This window comes from Tachyglossus aculeatus, chromosome 14 (genome assembly GCF_015852505.1).
Source record: "Tachyglossus aculeatus isolate mTacAcu1 chromosome 14, mTacAcu1.pri, whole genome shotgun sequence".
NCBI lineage: Eukaryota > Metazoa > Chordata > Mammalia > Monotremata > Tachyglossidae > Tachyglossus > Tachyglossus aculeatus.
The window spans coordinates 40,778,661-40,796,347 of record NC_052079.1 but is presented as its reverse complement, the minus strand read 5'-3'; the positions used below and the strand labels follow the sequence as shown (position 1 = coordinate 40,796,347).

General features: G+C 43.1%; 1 protein-coding gene across 8 annotated transcripts in view; it reads left to right on the top strand.

Annotated features, from left to right (window-relative positions):
* ANKS1B (ankyrin repeat and sterile alpha motif domain containing 1B) overlaps positions 1–17,687 on the top strand; it is a 624,779-nt gene that overhangs the window by 507,544 nt on the left and 99,548 nt on the right. The window contains exon 1 of one of the 8 annotated variants that reach the window (XM_038756220.1): positions 8,860–9,040. The exons of the other annotated variants lie outside the window; for them this stretch is intronic. The gene's annotated coding sequence lies outside the window, so the exon portion shown is untranslated. Of the gene's footprint in view, positions 1–8,859; positions 9,041–17,687 lie in introns of those variants that run through there. 8 annotated transcript variants of the gene reach the window in all.

The window sequence follows — 17,687 nt, the reverse complement described above, 5'->3', positions numbered from 1 at the left end:
ATAGATGAGTTAACTTAGGCACAGAGAAGCTAAATGATTTGCCCAAGGTCATACAGCAGACAAGTGGTAGAGCTGGGATTAGGACCTAGGTCTTCTGATTCCCAAGGCCTCTGCTTTTCCGCTAGGCTATAATCTCTTCCAGTGAAGGCACTTGGCCTATGAGTATTTCTTTAAGTGCTTAGTACAGTGCTCTGCACATAGTAAGCACTCAATAAATGTGATTGATCCTATCTGCCCAAGTAGAACTAAGTGGTACTAAAGTGAATCTAATTCTATTCCTCAAGTCCCTGGAGACTGTCAAGTCTCAAAATAGCTGTCTGTTGATTCTCACTTCTTTATCTGGCCATTATAGCAAACCTTTCTGAGCGCCACCTTGAAAACTTCATCTAGTGCCCTACATAATGGTCCAGTTGGTCAAAGATGTTCATTATAAGAAGTGTATCACACTGGCGATCGGTAGCTAGACAGGCAATCCATTTTTTTTTTATTTTTTGCCAGTGAAGGCTGAAAGTTGACATGCTATATTTGTTGCTCAAAAAGAATTCTGTCTATGGTTTGGATCCTGACTGAAAGTAAAAATCAAGTAAAAGGTTTTCATTCAGTAGATTGGGCCAGGGTGTTCCTGGAAGCTAGGGCTCAGTCCTGAAATTTATTCCACCTGGATTCCAAGTTTGCTTTTCACTGGGAAAAACTGTAAATTCCTACTGCTTATTCAGGGTTTTGCCAGAGGGGTGGCTTCTGTTAGTTTTGTAGTTGCATATGGAAATGAGTCAGTGGTTCATATTGAAAGATGCAGGCTATAAATCTCATCTGTTATCACATTTAATGTAGAAACTGAGCAACAGAAAATAAAACCTTTGTAAATCAACTTTCCTTCAGCTTGACTGGCACTCTGCCTTCCTAATTGCAAATAAGCAGTGAGAGTGAACACAGTAGAGGACAAGGACAATTTTACTTATTCTTCCCTCTGATAAAACCACCCAGCACCAGTTCAAATAGCTAAACTCGTCAATGCTTTATGCCATGTTAATTCCATTTTTTTCCTAGTAGAATCCATTCTGCTGCTGCCCCTCTTCTTGCATATGGTCACTGTTCAAGATGATGGAACCTGTGTCGGAACTGTACCGATAATGAATATGGCCTAGTTGAAAGCGTATAGGCATGGGAGTCAGAGGATCTGGGTGCTAATGCTGGCTCCACCAATTGCCTGCTCAGTGACTTTGGGCAAGTCGCTTAAATTCTCTGGGCCTCAGTTTCCTCAGCTCCAAAATGGGGATTCAATATCTGTTCTCCCTCCTCCTTAGACCATGAGCTCTATGCAAACCAGGGACTGTACCCAACCTGCTTGTATCTACCTCAGTTCTTAGAACGGTACTTGACACATAGTAAGCACTTAACAAAACCATAAGTTCGCAGAGCCCAAAAGACTGCTGTCTACATATTTCAGAGTGAATATTAAAAAAATTCATCCACATATTCATAAAGTTTCTCTCCCTACCTTATCTTCTTTGTGAAACCTCATCATAGTATCATATAATCAATTTTGTTAGTTGAGCACTTATTGTTTACAGAGCACTGTACTATGGACTCAGGAACAGAGTAGGTAAACACATTCCCTGCCCACAAGATGGTGATAGTCTAAAGGGAGAGAAAGACATTAAAATAAATTATGGATATGTCCATAAGTACTGTGGGGTTCAGGGTGGGGTGACTATCAAGAACTAAAAGGGTACAGATCCAAGTGCATAGTCAACGTAAGTGTCTAGCTTGACTTAAAATTATTAAAATAAAATCTTTATTCCACCAAGTCTGAGAGGGAATACACAACCATTATCCTTTGTTAAAGACTTCAAGCATAAAAAGATCTTTCTTACTATTTGCTATTTTTTTAAATGAACAGTATAGATGGTGTGTGTGTATGTGGCTGCTGAGAGATTTCTGCATTACCTGTTCATTGATTTGTCTCTCCTTAGAAACTTTTTTATCTTAGGTCAGAGTAATTTTCCTCTGTGGCACCAGGTGATAAGTTCTATTGGCCTATTTCCTTTTTTTGGAAAATTACCTCCCCAAGTTCCCAATTTTCTGAGATGAGTAGTGTTGGAGAGAAGTGGTGGCAGCCATAGTCTATCTTGGATCTGTCAGGCATGCCCAGATCAGTCAGTAAATGTATCCCTAAAGCTTTCCTGACCCTCACATAATTCACCACCATCCTTGATCTGGATTTTGAGCTAGACTGTGTCCCCAGAGACGGGACCATCTCAAATGTCAAACACGATGTCGGTCTGTCAAATACAGATACCAAGAAAAGATTTAGAAACCATGGAAGTCATCGATGTGAAATTGATATGCGTCTAGCTATTTTAAATTATAAAGTGTTGTGTTGCAACCTGCAGCTTTGTTGACTCCACAAATAAATATAGAGGTCTTCCTTGTCATGTATTTTGAGAGCTGGAGAGGCTGGGGTCAGGCTGACCTCTGGCAGTTGGAAATTTTTTTTTTTAAACAGTCTCATTGGGCCTGAAACCAGGCATTCTCTAGCAGAATCTTGTCCCGTGGAAGAGCCTCAGGCCCCATTGATTCATTCATTCAATCGTATTTATTGAGCGCTTACTGGATGCAGAGCACTGTACTAAGCGCTTGGGAAGTACAAGTCGGCAACATATAGAGATGGTCCCTACCCAACAATGGGCTCCCCACATCTGGTCATGTCACTAAAATGTATAGAGACCCAAGTAAGAGAGCTTTGGTTTGATTATTTTCAAGAAAAAAATATCCAAAATTTTCAGAATTGTGGAAAGACTAGATATGAGCTCTGACAAAAAGCAGAATAGCATAAAAGTAGCTGTTTCAGATTTCAGAAATAGGAAGCTCTGTGACTGCCAAAGAGGTTGAAAAGCACTGTTCTGTGGGTTGTTATATCAACCAACATGAGATTCCCGCTGGCTACCCTTTTATTGATACCTCATGACTTTTAACTTTGATACATGGGAACTGTACCAATCTCCCATTAAACTTGTGGAGGAGCCAGTTTACTGACCTGCCTGATGATGGAAACTGTGGGAACCTGAAGATTCTTTCTCAAGGTCCCCTTCTAGACTGTGAGCCCGTTGTTGGGTAGGAACCGCCTCTATATGTTGCCAACTTGTACTTCCCAAGCGCTTAGTACAGTGCTCTGCACACAGTAAGCGCTCAATAAATACGATTGAATGAATGAATCAGTAGTTGTCACCATGGACAGCAACCTTTCCTCCCTAACCGTGGTCTTTCCGTGAACATCGAATCTACGTATCAGTCAGTGGTATTTCCTGAGGGCTTCTGTGTGCAGAGCACTGTACTAAGCGCTTGGGAGAACATAACAGACTATGTAGACACGATCTCTGCCCTCAGTGAGCTTGCAGTCTAACAGGGGAGCTATCTCCAAGTCGCTCCTTCTTAGGTGAGAAGGCATGCTAAAAGCAAAGCAGAACCCCTTCTCCGTCTCCCATCCCAGAAGTTCACTCATTTATTCATTCAGTTGTATTTATTGAGCGCTTACTGTGTGCAGAGCACTGTACTAAGCTCTTGGGAAGTACAAGTTGGCAACATATAGAGACGGTCCCTACCCAACAACGGGCTCACAATCTAGAAGGGGGAGACAGACAACAAAACAAAACATGTGGACAGGTGTCAAGTCATCAGAATAGAAATAAAGCTAGGTGCACATCATTAACAAAATAAATAGAACAGTAAATATGTACAAGTAAAATAAATAGAGTAATAAATCTGTACAAACATATATACAGGTGCTGTGGGGAGGGGAAGGAGGTAGGGAAGGAGGGATCATCATCATCATCAATCGTATTTATTGAGCGCTTACTATGTGCAGAGCACTGTACTAAGCACTTGGGAAGTACAAATTGGCAACATATAGAGACAGTCCCTACCCATCAGTGGGCTCACAGTCTAAAAGGGATGGGGAGGAAGAGAGGAAAATGGGAAGGGAAGACCTCCTGGGAAGTCTGGCAGTCTGGGAAGGCCCCCTGGAGGAGGTGAGCTCTTTGAATATTGATGATGATGATAATGATGGCATTTATTAAGCGCTTACTACGTGCAGAGCACTGTTCTAAGCGCTGGAACTTGCTGCTTCTTACAACTCCCTAAATCCCTTCCTAACCCACGAGTACTGCCCTTTCTCCAAATTTTCCAGAAATTTTTCAAGTTGTGTCCCAACTCAGCTAGAGAAATAATATATTTAGTATATACATGCATGCTACTTTGAGATAGCGGGTCACACATCAGAAAAATGTCTAGTCAAACAAGGTGGGTAGCATTCTATTCCATCACGGGGCACTTTGTTAAGCTTTTACGTACCACCACAGACTGTCGCACCCTGCCAAGGGCCTGGGTAGCCTACCTCTGGGACACATGGGCTAGGTCCTCATGTGTTTATGCTAAGCATGCCATTTAGATAGAATCTCCTGTATTTTAAATCAAGATGAATTTACTTGTTTTTTTAATTTGGCTTGACATGTTGGCACACAACAAAATACGCAGGACTTCATTTATGTAGTTTTCATTGTGTGACACATTGTACCTGTGAGTTTGTTCACCCTATAAGGCACAGGCCGGTAGTATCACCATCAAATAGAGATGACTACAAATTCTTCAAAACGTGCTTTGAAAGGATGTTACTGCATCTGTTTTATAAGGAGAGAAATCAAGTTGTGACATCTAAAGTCACAAAGAAGAGAAGGTAACAGTCAACTCTTATGATTTCCTAGTTCAGTGCTTTAACTGATAACATGCTATCAAAAGAATAGACTAGAATGGTGTACACCATGTCAAAGAACACAGTAGTTGCTTCAGTTTTTCATTCACAAAGAAATTGCATGACCATTGAATGAACGTTTTATGCCATTTAATAGATTATGGAATTATGGAAGGGATTTTTATACTTTGACCATTTTTCTGGTCAGTGAAGGGTATTTACTCTAAGCCTTTAAAACATACAAATATGTGCAGATTTTTGTTCATTGAAGATACTATTCTGAGCTAAAGGGAAACTCTACATGATATTGATTGCGTTTAGATTTAGAAGGTGATGCTAATATACATGAAAGTGATAACTCATTATCCAGGTTTAAGGCTGATGTGCTAGGGCAAAATATTTCTCGAAATCATTTTGACAGCCTTAATCAATACTGAATTTCTCTGCCTTGATTCAAGAGCTTTTATTCCTTGGTATCGTTTCAGAGTTGACTGGCCAAAGTGCTGAATTTTAAACACTGGTTTTTAGGTGTTCAGAAATCGAAATTGAGGTTAGGACCACCAAGGTTTTAGATGATGCGCTATTTCATTCAATCGCATTTATTGAGTGCTTACTGTGTGCAGAGCATGGTACTAAGAGCTTGGGAGAGTGCAACAATAAACAGACACATTCCCTGCCCACAAGGAGCTTAGAGTCTAGAGGGTAATGATGGTATTTGGTATGATGGTATTGGAGAAGCAGCCTGACTCAGTGGAAAGAGCACGGGCTTTGGAGTCAGAGGTCACTGGTTCAAATCCCGGCTCCGCCAATTGTCAGCAATGTGACTTTGGGTAAGTCACTTAATTTATCTGTGCCTCAGTTACCTCATCTGTAAAATGGGGATTAAGACTGTGAGCCCCCCCATGGGGCAACCTGATCACCTTGTAAGCTCCCCAGCGCTTAGAACAGTGCTTTGCATATAGTAAGTGCTTAACAAATACCATTATTATTTCTTTTGATGCCCCACCTGTCTTCATTCACACCTTTAATTTAAAAGTCTTGGCCACCTAATTTTTCTTGTACTCACTCATCTTTCAGTAAATCTGTTTGCACATATTAAGCGCTTAATAAATGCCCTTATTACTATTATTATTATTTAAGTGCTTACTATGTGCCAGACACTGTACTGAGCACCGGGGTGGATACAAGCAAATCGAGTTGGGCACAGTCCCTGTCCCGTGTGGGGCTTACAGGCTCAATCCCCATTTTACAGATGAGTTAACTGAGGCACAGAGAAGAAGTGACTTACCGAAGTCACCTTCTAAATCTAAACGCAATCAATATCAATATCATCTAAACAGCAGACAAATGGCAGAGCCGGAATTAGAACCCATGACCTTCTGATTCCCCGGCCCCACGCTCTATCCATTACTCCATTCTGTTTCTGATCTAAAGCACTCAGGTCTGTGGCTTCTCACCAAACATCTTCCTTAATGTACTTCATAGTTTCTATCCCAAATATAAGGAGAACTTTGAAGGCCTCATATAGAGAATCTTGCAGGTGTTCAGGAGGAGATCTGAGAAGGTGCCCTGCCTGACAAGTAAACCAGAGGGACCTTATACCCCTCCCTTGCCGTGGGCGGGGTACCCAACAGCTATTCTTGTGAACGGCATCCTGGAAAGGAATTCAGTCAGGTTTGGAACATTAGGAAGTTTTCTGTGGAAGAGAAATAACCAGAGATTCAAAAGTCAGTTCTTGCACAAGGATGCCTGCAGTCTAGAATGGCAACCAGAATCTAAACTTGAATCGACCATTATCAGACTGGCTTGTTGGATGATTTTTCTTCCCTCCGCGTTTTTGCACAAAAAAAAGAGAAGCTGGGGGGGCGGTAGAATGGCAACTTGAATCGACCGTGGCATTATCAGACTGGTTTGTTGGATTATTTTTCTTCCCTCCGCATTTTTGAACAAAAAAGAAAGAAGAGAAGCTGGGGGGTGGGGGTGGTGATCATCCTAATTTCCTCTAAATAATAATAATAATAGGCATTTGTTAAGCGCTTACTATGTGCAAAGCACTGTTCTAAGCGCCGGGGAGGATACAGGGTGATCAGGTTGCCCCACGTGGGGCTCACAGACTTAATCCCCATTTTACAGATGAGGCCCAGAGAAGTTAAGTGACTTGCCCAAGATCACACAGCAGCCATGTGGCGGAGCCGGGATTCGAACCCGTGACCTCTGACTCCAAAGCCCGTGCTCTTCCCACTGAGCCACGCTGCTTCTCTTACTTGCTTGTCAATGCAACGTTGCTTCCAAATGCAACGGGTAAGGGCAAAGTTGGATGCGCTTTCGCCGCTGGCCCCGAAGGTAACGGAGCCAGTCTGTTATCGGGGCGCAGAGCAACTTGAGGATGTTGGGTTGCAGCGGGGGAACTCCAGTGACTCGGGGAGCGGGAGAGAGGCTGGCGGTGTAGACGGTCAGTCCTGCTAAGCTGCAGCAGCTGCAGCAGCTGCAGCAACTGCTACTGCTGCTGCTGCTGAGTCGGTCACCTGGCCGCTTGCGGAGCTGCCTCTTGGCGAGTGAGAGGAGGGGAGGGGAGGAGGAGGAAGGCGATATCCATAGTAACAGAGGATGCGAGGGGCGCCCAGCAGGACCGGGAGCAGTCGCCGGGGCTGTTAGGTAACCAGCTGCAGCCCGGGCCGGAGCGAGCCCTGCGGTGCAGAGCCGAGCCCGGTGAGTAGCCCCCCCTCGGCCCCGCATCCCTCCCCAAGTCGGGCCCGACCCCCCCGGCAGACGAAAGACGGGAACAATGGAGCCTGCAGGCGTGCGGGTGGAGGGGGGACTTTCTCCCGGGGTTGTGGGTGTGTGTGCATGGGCGTGTGCAAGGGTGTGCATGGGCGCGAGGGTATGCATGGGCTTGTGAGCGGGGGGACTTTCCCCGGGGGCTCGTGAGGGTGTGCATGGCTGAGAGGGTGTGCATTGGCGTGTGCATGGGTGTGAGGGTGTGCATGGGCTCGTGAATGTGTGCATGGGTGTGAGGGGGTGAATGGGCGTGAATGGGCGTGTGCATGGTGTGAGGGTGTGCATGGGCGTGTGAGCAGGGGGACTTTCCCCGGGGGCGCGTGTGTGTGTGCATGGGCGTGTGCATGGGTATGAGGGTTTGCATGGGCGTGTGCATGGGTGTGAGGGTGTGCATGGGCATGTGAACGGGGGGGACTTTCCCCGGGGGCGCGTGTGTGTGTGCCTGGGCGTGTGCATGGGTATGAGGGTTTGCATGGGCGTGTGCATGGGTGTGAGGGTGTTCATGGGCATGTGAGCGGGGGGACTTTCTCCGGGGGCGCGTGAGTGTGTGCATGGGTGTGAATGGGCGTGTGCATGGGTGTGAGGGTGTGCATGGGCATGTGAGCGGGGGGACTTTCTCCGGGGGCGCGTGAGTGTGTGCATGGGTGTGAGGGTGTGTATGGGCATGTGAGCGGGGGGACTTTCCCCGGGGGCGCGTGTGTGTGTGCATGGGTGTGAGGGTGTGCATGGGCGTGAGGGTATGCATGGGCATGTGAGCGGGGGGACTTTCTCCGGGGGCGCGTGAGTGTGTGCATGGGTGTGAGGGGGTGAATGGTCGTGTGCATGGGTGTGAGGGTGTGCATGGGCGTGTGAACGGGGGGACTTTCCCCGGGGGCGCGTGTGTGTGTGCATGGGTGTGAGGGGGTGCATGGGCGTGAGGGTATGCATGGGCATGTGAGCGGGGGGACTTTCTCCGGGGCCGCGTGAATGTGTGCATGGGTGTGAATGGGCGTGTGCATGGGCGTGAGGGTATGCATGGGCATGTTAATGTGCAAAAGGAGGGAGCGTGCATGGGCATGTGTGTGTGTGTAAAAGAAGGGCGCGCGGGAGAGAGTTGCGCGTGAGCGCGCGCGCGCGCCAGCCCGGGAGATGCGCGGGAAAGGGACAAGTGGGCGAGCGCTCGCTCCCTTCCCTCCCTCCCTCTCCCTCCCTCCCTCCTTCTCCCTCCATCCCTTCCCATCCGTCTCCATCCTCCCTTTCCCTCCCCTCCCCGTCCCTTTTTCCTCCCTCCCTCCCTCCCGGCTCCTTCCCCCGTCGCCCGCCTGCTCTGATTCACTGCGGGGCGGGCGGGGGCCCAGAAAGATGCACAAAGGAAACGGATAAAAAAGAAAGAGCCGCCCGGTGGTAGGGGACGGGGGCGGGAGGCCCCAGAGCCCGCAGCTCTCGCCGATCCGGGCCGAGGACCGGCCGGCCAACTGCTCCTGCTTTTCCTGCTTTTCCTGCCTTTTTTCCTGCCGGGAGCGGAGCCAGGGCTGGGTGAGTAGTAACTGTGGCAGTGGGCAATGCACGGCACATTTCCCTCCTAATTACACATCCCCCGCCCGGGGAGCCGCGCTTTAAAGGGACTGTTGCTTGCAACTGGGTCAGAACCAGACTGAGCCCTCTCCTTCCTCTTCCCCTCCCCACAACACCTATATATATATATTTATATATATATATATAATAAATAGAATAAATACGTGCAAGTAAAATAGAGGACCAAATACATATATCTATATGTATATACATATATATATACATGTATATGTGTATATATATATACGCACACATATATGTGTGTGTGTGTGTGTATATATATATATGTATTTGGTCCTCTATTTTACTTGCACGTGTTTATTCCATTTATTTTATTTTGTTAATATGTTGTGTTTTGTAGGCCGCCTCTCCCTTCTAGACTGTGAGCCCGCTGTTGGGTAGGGACCGTCTCTATATGTTGCCAACTTGAACGCCCCAAGCGCTTAGTACAGTGCTCTGCACACAGTAAGCGCTCAATAAATACGATTGAAGGACCAAATACATATATATATGTGTGTGTGTGTATATATATATACACACATATGTATATATATACACATACATATGTATATATACATATGTATATATATACACATATATGTGTATATATATATATATACATATATATATATATATGTATTTGGTCCTCTATTTTACTTGCACGTCTTTATTCTATTTATTTTATTTTGTCAATGTGTTTTGTAGGCCGCCTCCCCACTTCTAGACCGTGAGCCCGCTGTTGGGTAGGGACCTTCTCTATATGTTGAACTTCCCAAGCGCCTAGTACAGTGCTCTGCACACAGTAAGCGCTCAATAAATACGATTGAACGAATGAATGAACCACGACGGTCGAGCCGAGTAGCAGGGACGGATGAGATGCCTTTGCTTCCATCCAGGTATCCATCCCTAGGTGCGCCTTACCTCCGCCAAAATCCCGGTTTCTCTGCCTTTTTCCTGGGGTCGCATCGCTCTGCCGAACAAAGGATCGCAAAGTGTTAAATCGCCTAGTTTCCCTCGGCTTGACGCCTGCGTTTTCCAGAGGTCATTAGTCGTTGGCGTTTAAAAAGCAACACTAACCCCGAATCATTTACTTTCAGGTGCCTGATGAGGCATAGACTCCTAATCACCTTTGAGAGCGATAAAGAGACAGAGACAACCGAAAAGGCTTATTTTCGGAATGCTCTCTCCACGTATTGTTATGCATTGATTAATCCTGGGGAAAAAGTGGGCATGCACTTTAAAATGCTACACCCCCGAGAGCAGTGATAGAGCAGCAGAGCCTGCATTTGCTGTTTTCCTGCAGATCGTGTCAGCATTTCCATTGTAAATCCTATTTCCAGAAGCTTTAAATGTAGTTGTATTTTACTCCAGACTGAAACCTGCCAAAGCCAGGCAGGAGCCTGGCTTCACAAGATTGATGCTGTAGTCTGTTCTGTTGTAAACACCCTTTAAAGAGAGCCGAGGCATCTATTTATATCATTAAAACATGCGTGAACTTGGGAAGGGTTGGCATTGTGAAATGAGATTGGCCAGAGGGTTAATCCCTGCTGCAGTTTTGATTTCTGCTGTTTGTCGGATTCGGATGTTCAATTTTTGAAAATCTCTGAGAGGCACACATGTGCAGCAAACAATTTCCTCTGAAGGCTGAAAGCATGTGGACGGTGGAGCTCTATCCGGATTCCTCCGAGGTGCCTGGGCATGAATTTTTGAAAATCCAAAAGATTCTCGTGAGTCTACAAAGGCAGGACAAAAGGAAATGGGCTCACGTTACAGAAGAAGGGATTTGAGCTTTTATATTAAAAAGATGAATTGCATTACAGCGAAGGCTATTTAAGCCTTGAAACAGGTTATCTGGGATGATATGAAAATCCTTCACCGAAAGTCTTTAAAGATCTCACAGATTCTCATCTGCCTCGATGATTAGGTGTGGTCTAATCTGCAAAGGGGAATTATTAAGGGGTCTCTCAAATCCCCCTGTAGCCCTGAGACTCAGTGTACCATGGATATATCGCTTAACACAGTGCTCTGCACAAAACATGCTCAATAAATACCATGGAATGATTGATGAATTGGCCAATGAGATGGCAATTCGGTCAGCTAGTCTGACATCAAGATTGAGCCTTTGGCGGTAATGTGAGCCTTGATGGTGGTCTTTGAGGGGGGCTTTACGGATTGTAAATGCTATTTAGGAGACCTAAAGTCTGTGCCGTCAATAATCTTCAAACTGACAGGAATCAAAGGATCTCTTGATAGGATGATATTATAATCATTATTATGGTATTTGTTCAGCACTTACTAAGTGTCAAGTACTGTTCTAAGCGCTGGGGTAGATACAAGCTAATCTGGTTGGACACAGCCCTTGTCCCACATGGGATTCAGCAAATGATGACTCTTTTGTACTGAAGGGACAAAACCAACCATTTAGTCCGGTGTGGGCAAAATAAGTTGAAACAAGACACCTTCATCCTGGAATTTCATACATCCCAATGCGTACGCAAGCCAGTGATGGGGATAAAGTAATGCAGAATCAGTGTTCACCTCCAAAGGGAGACTTTCATCTTTAAGGTCCAAGTGGTGCTTTTATTGAAAACTAGATTTTGATTATTTTGGTATATTTGGTAGAAACATGCTGCAGTCTTCCCTGTAGATGTTTAACACCAAAGATGAGGAAAGTTACACATATGCATTTAAGGGGAAATCTCTATCCCTTGGGCTCAGACTGGAAGAAAACCTTATAAATATTTCCTCTAACCCAGTCAAAAATCAGGTTTTTTACTATTAAACTAAGTTTTGAAAATAATGTAGAATTGATTGTTTTGAGAGTGGCTAAAGCCTTTTTAAATTTTCCTTTATTGTATCAGTTTTTGTCATTTGATGGGATTAAACAAACCTCATCAAAAGCCATCCGATGATCTAACAGGTTGTTGAACTTCCATTTAGTTTAAATGAGAAACCAATTTTGAAAACTATGTTAAGTACATGTTGACTTTGTGTTGGCTCATTAACTCTATGATGCTATATTAGGAATTGTTGTACCAGGATTTTAGGAGACAAATAATTTAGGGAAAAAAAACTACAGTTCTTCAGGAATATGTAACTACTAAAATGTAGATAAAGTGGAATACAGACAGGAAATTCACTCCATTCTTGTCCCTTAAAAGTTATTCCACTCAAGATCTTGTACTGTATTTTATGTTTACCAGTGACTATATATGGTATTCTGCACATGAACCCCAAGAGTTCTTTCTCTTCCTAAATTGTGAGGAAGGCTGATGGTCTGATGAGCAGGAGACCTTATTGGCCACTGAGAAATTTAGACTCTTAAGACAGAAAAGCAAAAGAAAGAATTATGGTCATCCAAAAATGTTTTCTTTTCTCTTCCATGGTTACCTTGATACTTTCACCGTTAAATTAGTTTGTGGAGCCATTAAGATTCATTATCATTCCAATATCTGGTAGTATATGCAAAAACAATATCAATATGGCTTTTTTTACATGAAATCTGTAGAGACTGGAATAAAGACTGGAGACTGCACCGTTGTGACACTATCAAATTCTGTTGAGTGGAAACATACATTAGTAGCTATATAGTTACCTAGTTTCCCCCAAACTTCGTTTTCACCCAGGCATAATATTCCTATAATTTTCTGTCATTCGAGTGTGAACTAAAAACCGCAGCTCTAGTACGTAAACCAAAAATAAATAACCTTGCTATATTTTTCTCTAATCCGTTAACAACGAAAGATTAATATTTGGATTTTATGGAGGAAATATATGGCTCTTACCCTGACATTCTATATTATTGCTCTTTTTTTTCTGGAAAAAAAAAAAAGATTGTAGTAGATTACCCTTAAACTCAGAAAGCAATCCCAAGGCTCGTGATCATTATGCAGTACTTTCCACCTTATTCTATTAGAGTTCCACAATCCCAACTTTTACAAAGTCTTTGCTTTGCCATAATTTCATTATCTACACAAATATGGATATGTGTCCACAACATGGATGGAAACTCAAATCTAGAGAGAGTGAAAATAGATGTGTTTTTTGGTACTGGTAAATCTGAAGATTGAATAGGGGTAGCTTGTTTCTGGGAAATTCCAAAGTAACTGAAAAGCAGAGACATTACTCCAGTGGACACACATTGTTTTCACAAAATCAGCATTACATTGAGATTTTCCTTGGCACAAGATGTATGGATTCTTTCTAGAACTTCTTTCTGGCATTGTAACTTTCATATCATTGAAACCCATTTAGTAAATGAAAGTGAGGCATGGTCTGTTAGCATTCAAATATTTGTGTCAGTAATTAAAAGGGTTTCATGATCATTGTTCTTTTGAAAGCATATTTGTGTCACCCATAGAATCTGAACCAAAACGTAGATTCACTGTGACAGTTGTTTGTAAAGCATTCATCAGAAGCAGATGATTCAGTAGTAACCACCACTGTTCAATAAAACTTGAAGGGTGTCCTTGTACCCTTCCTTTTCCCGCCCTGAAGTTTGCTTCCTTGAAGATAGTTCTTGACAGCCAGGAAAATACTTTATTGCTCTCCCCTTACATTCTTGCCCTGTTGTCCTCAACAGTAGGAGTTATTACTCTTTGCAGCGGATAGGCCGTCAGTTTTATCACTTCATTTTAAGCAAAAGACCTTCAGTGATTTATCATTCTTTTTGGATTAAATTGCTTTTCGCTTTTCAGTGAAGAAACTGCTGGTGAACCCCCAATTAGCAATTATAGGCTCCGTTGATTGTGACCTCAGAAATTGGATGTGCAAAGACAGTGAAGCATGAAGGAACTCCACCCTTCGTTTCATACGTTTGATGGAGCCAGCCCTTTTTTCTTTTTCCTAAATTCCATGGAACATAGCATAGAAGACCTTGGCATAATTTCTCCTACTTCAGACCCCTTTGCTCATTTCCTCCTCCTCCTCCTTCTTTTTGCCTGGAACTGTCTCCCTGATCAACTCTGCCAGTCCACCCTTCTCCTCATCTTCAAAGCTTTTCCAAAATCCCACTCTCTGGGAGATTTTCTCTGATTAATTTTCGTAATCTGTATCACATCCTCCCAACTATCACCTCAGCAGTTTATTCACTCACAGCCATCCAGGGCGCTTTCTGTACATATCAACATATTGACTCCACTATGGAAGAAGTTCTCATCAACATATTTTTTCATTCTCTTCTTCCTCTTATCTGTAAATTATTTTGCCCGTTTAGATTTCAGTCGTATTTGTTGACCACTTACTGTGTACAGAGCACTGTACTAAGTGCTTGGGGAAGTACAACACAGCAACAGACAGTGATATTCCGTGCTCACAACAAGTTTACAGTCTAGCCAGGGGGGAGACAGACATCAATACAAATAAATAAAATTACAGATATGTACATAAGTGCTCTGGGGCTGGGAGGGGGGGAAGAGCAAAGGGAGCAAGTCAGGAGGATGTGGAAGAGAGTGGGAGATGAGGAGAAGTGGGGATCATAAACTCCTTGATGGATCATGTCTTCTCGACAAACACTACTAATTGATCTGATGCCTGAATTCAGACAGTTAAAAGATATTTAGGTATGTCGATCTAACTGTGAACTTAAGCAAAGCTGTATTTCTCATCTCTCTTTTGCCATGGACAAAGTCATATTGGTTTCCAGGGTGGAGTGGGGAAATACCCAGTGTCATATATAAGGTAAATCTTCCTCAATCCCAAGTTTATGTTATTTTAGTACTGCTATTGCAATACCACTATCACGAGAGTACTTTGCTGTATTATGGATACGGAATTGACTATTTTCCCAAATTTAGAAAATTACGTTTTTAGTTAAATATGGAAAAGTGATTATCTTTAGTAAAATGTATTTCCCCAGATAAGACTCACAACCCATGCATAGGGTTTTTTCTGTGTTTTAGTACTTGTTTAAAAATCACCTTATTGTCTGTGTGTGGTTCCGTTTCCTCCAAAATGTAAGATATGGCGCCGTCTACTTACTACAGATCTATTCATTCACCCAATTTGTGGAGAACTTATATTACAAAACTGGTCACTTTGTCACAAAAATGTGTTTTTAAAAACTTTGAACCCAAAGTCTCACCGTCGAATCATATTTCTTCCAAGTGAAAAGTAAAAGTTATGATGGCAGTTTTTCATTCTAAAAATGAAACTGCCTCTACTGGTTTGGGGCATTTCTTTGTGTTCATCACTCAGTCATATTTTATTTTTGCTTTAAGGGAAAAAAGTTATATAAATATAAGATGAATAATTATTTTTCTGTTAATTCTAAACTAGGAATTCAGTGCCACATGGATTTTAACCCCATAGTGCAAGACATGGTCAGGTATAGTTATTTATGGAGTGCTTGGAGAGCATACACAAATAAAGGCATGATTCTTGCTTTCAGAGATCTTATGATTGAGCAATATGGCTTTCTGAACTCTTTGGTCCTTTTTGCCCAGTTTACATAATGCATTAACTTTTAATGTTGATTACTAGCCAATATGATTATTTTAGCACACTTATTCACTTTTTTTCTGCCATGGGTTGTCAGATAAAAGTTTCAGTGTTGGAGAAGTTAGGCACTGACTACTATTAATTTTGTCAACTTGATTTTTCCCAAGTGTGGGGTTGTTAGGGCGTAAACTGGACTATTGTGGGGATTTGAGTCTTTGTTTAAAGCCTTTGCTATATAAATTCTGCAGACCTGAATTTACCTGTTTAAATTTATGAGCGTCTCAAGTTCCGTGTTTCCAGCCATATGTTGCAAGGGGTTGGTTTTAATCTTGATCTTAAAACTTCTGGCAAACTCATACACTTCCATCAAACCATGATATTTATTGAGCATTGCAAAGCACTGTACTAAGCACTTGTGAGAGTACAATATAGTAGAGTTGGTGGATACAATCCCTGCCCAAACTATTTGATTGCTCCTGGTTATTAAAATCCTTAATGGCAAAATAAGAAAAAAGTGGGTGAAAGTGGAATGAGAGCCACCCAGTTAAATGGTTTTTTCATCTTTAGAGATGGAGAGTTGATTAAGTGCATGAAGGGCAAGTGATTAGGATGCCATAAGATAAATAGAAAATAGATCCCAAGCCTGAGAAGCTCCCATGTAGCCACTGGGGACTCCTCTTGGAATGCCTCCACTCCTCTCTTTTCTTTTTTTTCATAATATTCATAAATGATTTCATTATTGGCCAGTTATGTAGAAAAAATATTTTTCTCCCCTACTCCCTCTCTCTCTTTAGCTGGTAAGTGCTCTGAGATGAGCAATTTTAGATATACAAGCTTATCCAAATATATGTCTATAGATACTTATCCAGATTTATTTATTATAGTATTTGTTAAGCACTTAAGTGCTGGAGCAAATACAAGTTACTCAGGTTGGACACAGCTCCACGTGGGGCTCACAATTTAAAGTAGGAGGGAGAACAGGTAATGAATTCCCATTGTGCAGGTGAGGAAATTGAGGCACAGAGAAGCTGTGACTTGCTCAAGGTCATGAAGCAGATAATAATAATAATAGTAATTTACACAAGTAATGATACTTGTTAAGTCCTTACTATGTGCGAAACGCTGTTCTAAGCGCTGGGGAGATACAAGATGATCAGGTTGTCCCACATGAGGCTCACAGTCTTAATCCCCATTTTACAGATGAGGTAACAGGCACAGAGAAGTTGAGCTACTTGCCCAAAGTCACACAGCTGAAAGGTGGTGGAGCCAGGATTAGAACCCAAGCCCGGGCTCTTTCCACTGAGCCACGGAACCCAGGTTCTCTGACTCCCAGGGCCATGCTCTTTCAACAAGGCCATGCTGCTTTCATATATCATACATCCACCCTAAATATATATGTATACATATGTGTATATAAATGAATATATGTGTGTGTATAAAAGTGTGTTTTCATCCATTCAGTCGTATTTATTGAGCGCTTACTGTGTGCAGAGCACTGTACTAAGCACTTGGGAAGTACAAGTCGGCCACATATAGGTGTTACATACCAAATATATGTATTTCATATCTGTGCTTTGCATTCAGAGACGAGGTGATATCATCCTTGTTGTTGTGACCAAAAAGATTCCCTCTACACCTTCTGTTTTTCTAGTTCAGAGGACACTTTTTTGAACTCCTTGCCCAATAGGAGCCAGCAGTACATCCCCAAATTTCAAACCAGGGCAGCTGAGGCACCAAGGGATTGCCTGCTCCCCCTTTTAGACTGTGAGCCCACTGTTGGGTAGGGACTGTCTCTATATGTTGCCAACTTGTACTTCCCAAGCGCTTAGTACAGTGCTCTGCACAAAGTAAGCGCTCAATAAGTACGATTGATTGATTGATTGAAGGCGCGGCCAATTCATTTATCCCCTCTCTGGCCCCTAGAACAGGGATCTGCCCAACTTGGGAATATCATAAAACTTGTTGCCCTTGAGAGGGATGCCTTTGGTTCCTGGAACTCAGAAATCAGAGTAGGAACGATCCTTGATGTTCCCTGCCGATGCATGGAATTCCAGGCCCTCAGAATAACAAGAATCCCAAAAGCCTGGGTTAATTTAGCAAAGGCAAAGCTGAGCATATATTTGATGGCAAACCAGTCAATAACAGTGGTTAAGTGTAGTGCTGCAAAATG